The 6,162-nt window shown below is 41.0% G+C and overlaps 1 protein-coding gene across 2 annotated transcripts in view; it reads right to left on the bottom strand.

Moving 5' to 3' along the window:
• Positions 1-5,426, bottom strand: part of PLSCR4 (phospholipid scramblase 4) — a 45,947-nt gene extending 40,521 nt beyond the window's left edge. Inside the window, exons 1-2 of one of the 2 annotated variants that reach the window (XM_034996376.1) lie at positions 5,281-5,426; positions 4,758-4,806 (exon numbers count right to left, since the gene is read on the bottom strand). The gene's annotated coding sequence lies outside the window, so the exon portion shown is untranslated. The remainder of the gene's footprint in view (positions 1-4,757; positions 4,807-5,280) is intronic. The other variant, XM_034996385.1, reaches the window with a different exon arrangement.
• Between the last annotated feature and the right edge of the window lie 736 nt (positions 5,427-6,162).

Below are 6,162 nucleotides of genomic sequence, written 5' to 3' on the forward strand. Positions count from 1 at the left end.
GCCCCTTCCTGCAGCACTCCTATGCATGTGCCCACATGAGCCCCTTCCTGCAGCACTCCTATGCATGTGCCCACATGAGCCCCTTCCTGCAGCACTCCTATGCATGTGCCCACATGACTGGAGATCATAACTGGAGCCTAAACCAAGAGTCAGACACTTAACTGACTGAGCCACCCAGGCGCCTCCTAATCTCATTCTTTTATTTTAAAACAAAGCCAAAATTAATAAATCATTAAATAAATAAATAAATATTTAAATGGAAGCAAAGTGATAGCCACAGTTCATAAATAGCTTTTATTAGACATTAAATTGGTTTCAATTGTGTGAAAATATTAGGCTTCTCCATTTTAGCTTTTAAGGGGGAAATGTCTTTGTTACCTGGAGTACAAAGATATCAGAAGAGTAGTAATATCATAATATTTATACAACACATTTAAGGAAACATTACCATGTCAGTTATGATACCTGGAAGATTACCAGAAAATGCCTTATTGCGTCATTTTCTGGCTAGTCTTCTAGTATTAAAAACTGTAACAAAACAGGATGGCATATGACCTACAATTAAATCATTTTGATAAGAAACCTTACATTTAAAAGAACATATTTAAAATAGGTATTATCTGCAAACAAACACTGGAATTAATCTAGTCAAGGAGTACATATATTTATACCACGAAAAGTAAAAATCCCTCCTACCTAGATCCCCGTTTCTCATTTCAAAAGGCAACCACAGATGGACTTTTTGTCTTCCATGAGATTTTCTAAGTATACACAAACTAGTATGTCTTTTAATACAAATGACAGTCCTCTACATACCTTTCTGTATTTTGTTTCTTCATATGTTAAAAATGTCTTGATGTTGACTACAATTCATATAACCTTATTCTTTTTAATGGCCATACCAGTTTATTTAATTGGCCTATTTTTTTTAAGTTTTTATTTAAATTCCAGTTAGTTAACATAGTGTTATATTAGTTTCAGGTGTACAATATAGTTATTCAATACTCCCATACATGGCCCTGTGCTCATCACAAGCGCACTCCTTAATCCCCATCACATATTTAACCCATCCCCTTGCCCAGCTCCATTCTGGTAATCATCAGTTTTAATTGGCCTATCAATGATGAAAATTTAAATAGTTTCCAAATACCTGCAATTAAAAGCATGCTAAAATAGACTTACATATACTTCTTCGTGTACCTGTGTATTAAATTCCTGGAAGCAGAACTGCTGGATCAAAGTTTTGTGCATTTTTATTTTGATATATACTCTCAAACTGTATTCCAAAGGATGTGAATCAATTCACATGAGACAAAAATGTGTTACAGTCCTAAATGATGTGTTATCAACATTTTTGTCATTGCCAATCCGAAAAGTAAAACCACTATATTTTCCATATCTTATGAGGAAGTTGAGTTTTTAATTACATTTAAAAGTAATTTGCAACTCCATTTTCTCATGAACTGTTTGTCATTTGTCCATTTTTCCATTTGTCTTTTTTTTAGATTTTCTTTATTAATATGAATAGTATTAGAACTTTAAGAATTTTTCCCCAAAATCTGTCCTTTATTTTTTCTTCATTTTTGCTATACGTTCTTTTTTACTTTTTGTAGTTCAATTTTATTTTTCTTTTTAAGCATCTCTCTCTCATCCTGAAATACTGTAAAGGTTAATTTTAATTTTAATACAATGCTGCTGAGAAACATAAAGAACATGAACATTCCTGCATTTTTTGTTTGTAAGAAAGTTAACAGGCTGTGAAATCCCTCAGGCAAAAGTTTTCAGTTATATGCCTCTAAGAAACATCATAGCACTCAATATTAAGGAAGGAGATAAAGGAAGGGATTTTCAAGGAAGAAACTGAAAGAGGACATTCAAAAATAAAGTAAATGAAGAGAACAACATGGAAAGCTTTGTGAAAAAAAATATATTTTTTCTACATTGAATGACAACTAATATATCCAGAAAGGAATTATTCTATATAAATTACTAAATACACTTCCAGAATCTTTATTTATTATTTTTCCTATTATAGTAACACCACTTTTTCCTTAGACATACATACATTATAGAACTAAGAGAACATGAATACACATAATTCAGTCTAGTTCTACATTATTTACAAAAATGCTGTTACTGTATATATATTCTATTTATATATATACTGTTTCAACTTGTTTTTTGTGTTCCAACTTATAATATACTTTGGACATATTTCCACTTTAGAACATTTAGAGCTATCAAATGTTTTAAACTATACATTATCTCACCTTTGGATGTACCATAAATTATGTAACCAAATCCCAATCAATGGTTATGAAATTATTTCCAAGTTTTCTGTATTAAAAACAATACTACTGTGGGGCGCCTGGGTGGCTCAGTTGGTTAAGCGACTGCCTTTGGCTCAGGTCATGATCCTGGAGTCCCGGGATCGAGTCCCACATCGGGCTACCTGCTCAGCAGGGAGTCTGCTTCTCCCTCTCCCGCTCCCGCTCCCCCCTCTTGTGCTCTTTCTCTCTCTCACTCTCTCTCTCAAATAAATAAAATCTTTAAAAAAACCAAAAAAACCCCAATACTACTGTGACCATCTTTGACACAGATTTTTATTTGCATGCTTAAGAGCATGATAAACTCTGGGCGCCTGGGTGGCTCAGTCGGTTAAGCGACTGCCTTCGGCTCAGGTCATGATCCTGGAGGCCCCGGGATCGAGTCCCACATCGGGCTCCCTGCTCAGCGGGGAGTCTGCTTCTCCCTCTGACCCTCCTCCCTCTCGTGCTCTTTGTCTCTCATTCTCTCTCTCGCAAATAAATAAAATCTTAAAAAAAAAAAAAAAGAGCATGATAAACTCCAATAACTGAATATTTGAAAAGTTTAATAGCTACCACCATAAAAAAGCTTTATCAATACATTTCCACTAAGAGTTTGTTAGACTGTATTTCTCTCAACTCATTATCAACAATACTGAATATTATCAGACTTTCAAAATCAGTAAAACACACAAAAACTCTTATTTTAATTGTACTTTTCTGATAATTAGCCTGGCTGAGTATACTGCTTTCCATTTGCATTTCTCTTGCTTTGAACTATGTCCTCAAATTAATTGTTGATTTTAAAAGCCTTAATGAGAGTTCTAGGCATACTACTATAACTAGCTCCTTTTCCGTTAACAATTCCCCTATATGTTTGTTTTCTGAATGTGAATTGTTAGTAAGAACCATGTCCCTAAAGAGGCTGTAGGTTTTTCTATCAACCTCAAAAACACTTTACCCACATGCCATGTTCACAAATATTCATTCAGGTTTTCCTCTTTTACTTTCAGGTTTCATACCTTTATATTAAAATTAATAAGTCATCTAGATCACATTTGTGTGCTAAGAGTAAGAAAGGTCCAGTTTTATTATTAGTTTTCCCAAATAAACACCTGATTATTTAAGCATGATCAATTACATGTCATTTCTTCCCCACCACCTGATTTAAAATGTATGTTTATAAAATGGCAGCATTCCTTTTATTCTTAAATCTGTCTCTTCAGTTTCATTGACTTGTCTGGTCTATTCCCTATTCCACTGTCTTTTTTTTTTTTTTTTAAAGATTTTATTTATTTATTTGAGAGAGAGAGAATGAGAGAGAGCACATGAGAGGGGGGAGGGTCAGAGGGAGAAGCAGACTCCCTGCCGAGCAGGGAGCCCGATGCGGGACTCGATCCCGGGACTCCAGGATCATGACCTGAGCCGAAGGCAGTCGCTTAACCAACTGAGCCACCCAGGCGCCCTATTCCACTGTCTTTTAATCACTATAGCTTGATAACAGCTTTTATTATGTAGTAAGTATATCTACTGTTTTTCCACAAGGGCTAAACAGTTGACTTAGAAACAAAAAAATTCAGTTAGGAATCTATTTAATTTATATATTCTCTTAAAGAAATTATATCTTTAGAAAAACGTATCTTAATGCACTTACTTATACATTCATTGTATTTTCAAGTCTGTAGTTTTACCTTTTTTAAATAAGTTTTCAATTTCGTGTTATTTCAGGCTAAACTGAACGGTTTATTTTGTTCAATTGTATTTTTTGTTTATGTAACATCTATTGATATCTATTAATTATGGTTAGATACAATTGGACACTTCATTAAGTTCTTTTCCCAGGATATTTTCAGTTGCTTCCTATAGACATCCAAGATACACAATCACATTATGTGTAAAAAGAGATAATTTCGTTTCTTTTTTTCCTAATCAGAATGTTAATGTGTTCCCTTGCCTGATATCACTGGTCTATACAATTCACAACAATGTCACAGAATGTCATGAGGAGCATTCTTGGCTTTCCCAAATCTAATGGAAATGACGCTAGTATTTCAAAATTAACCAAGACAATTGAGTAAAATATTAAATCCATATTCTTAAGTAGGTGGGAAAATCAATCTTTTTTTTATATGGTGGGAAATCAATCTTAATGCCTCATAAGCTTCATCTGTACTCGTTTTGGTAGCTACATTTTAAATACGCAATATAGAACTAAAAATTTATCAACTGAATTGTAGCTCCTAAGAGAAGATAAAAATACCAGAAAATAAATGAAAGAAAAAGCTAAGTTGAAACATAAACGTTTTATTTAATAGAAACATCTCAAGTACACTCCAAAATAAATGACATCACCCCAGTTTGTCCGCATTTTCAAAATGAGAGAAGAGTTCTCTCCAGGAACCCCCGCCCATCCGCCCGCCCAATCTGCGAAGTTACCACAAACCGTTTTACCTGCGAATCAGCCTGGTGGGAGCACCTGAGTGCAGCGCCGAGGCAATGCCTGCGAGAGACGCACGAGAAGCCCAATCAGGCGGGACCCGGCCTGCGAGACAGAGCGGGCCCCAGCAACGCGCCTTCCTCCCGCAGGAGACGCTAGGAAGGAGACGCGGAGGGCCGGGAAGCGCGGCCAACTCTCCCAGAGCGCACTTTTGCTCCTGCAGAACGGTCTTTGCAACAGAAAGCTTTCATTCCGGGGCCGCTGCAGCTCACGTTAAGGTCCAGGGGGCCCCGACCCCCAACCCGGGGCTGGCAAGAGGCTCCGCCTGTCCCGCCGCGTCTCCCGACAGACGCGCGCCGGGAGCCCCGAAACTCCGGCACCACCTGAGGATGCAGCGCGCGGCACAGCGGGCGGGCCGCTGCCGGCCCAGGACGCCGCGCGTCCCCGCGCCCGCCAGCTCCCGGCCTCCCCTCACCACCCAGCTCCGCGCCCCTCCTCCGGGGCCCCGCTCCTCGCCCGCCGCCCGGCCCCACTCACCGCCCGGCCCGCTGTCCGCGCGCCCGCGACGCCAAGCCCGGGGTCGAAGTTTCCCCGCGGAGCGGAGTAAGGAGTAGGGGCGGGAAGCAGAGAAGGAAGAGGAGGACTTTTCAAATTAAAGACAAACTAGAGCCCGGAGGGGGGGGGCGGTGCGGGGCTCGGGGGCGTGGCCCCGACTCGCCCGGACCCTCCCCCAGGGCGAGCGGCCGCGCGGGCCTCGGACCCCGCCCCCCGCGCTGGGCGCTGGGCCGCCGCGGGCCGGTTGTCCCGGGAGGCGCGGGCGTCCGAACGAGCGAGGAGGGGGAGGGGGACACGGAGAGAAAAGTTGTCGCAGCGCTAGTGCGAGGTGAAGGGAAAGGTGAGGGCCTGTCGACGGGGGCCTCTCACCAAGGAGGCAGGTTCCACAGCCTGTGGGGAGTTCTGCTGACAGAGATGACTGTGCGTGGAAAGGAAAGGAAAAGAAACCACTTTCGCAAGAGCCCGGTTAATTTGCATCTGCTCCCCCCACCCCCCAGACCCTGGCCTGGAGAATTGGCCTTGGCATTGCAATGCTAGCTGGAAACACTCAGGCGCAGGCCCAGGCATTCTGTTTTCTTTTCCACAGGATTGGAGGAGGCCAATTTGATGTTAGAGGGAGGGAGTCCAGGAAAAAGGGAAGGGGAGCAGGGTTGCCTAGTTTTTTGACCCTGGGAGAAAACTGCCATTTGTTAATTCTGATTGTTGAGCACAAATGCTTTTTTTCAGACTCCTGGGGTTCATCTTTGGGGTGGCCCATGGGGGAGAAGCACAATCCACTGACTGGAGCTGGGGGAGTCTAAAAAGGTCCCTGACGTTGTAAAAAAAAATCAGAGCTGGGCAGAAGTAAATTAGATTAAGCTCTGA

Source organism: Mirounga leonina, unplaced genomic scaffold, assembly GCF_011800145.1.
Source record: "Mirounga leonina isolate KUSES-001 unplaced genomic scaffold, KU_Mleo_1.0 Mir_115, whole genome shotgun sequence".
Classification (NCBI taxonomy): Eukaryota; Metazoa; Chordata; class Mammalia; order Carnivora; family Phocidae; genus Mirounga; species Mirounga leonina.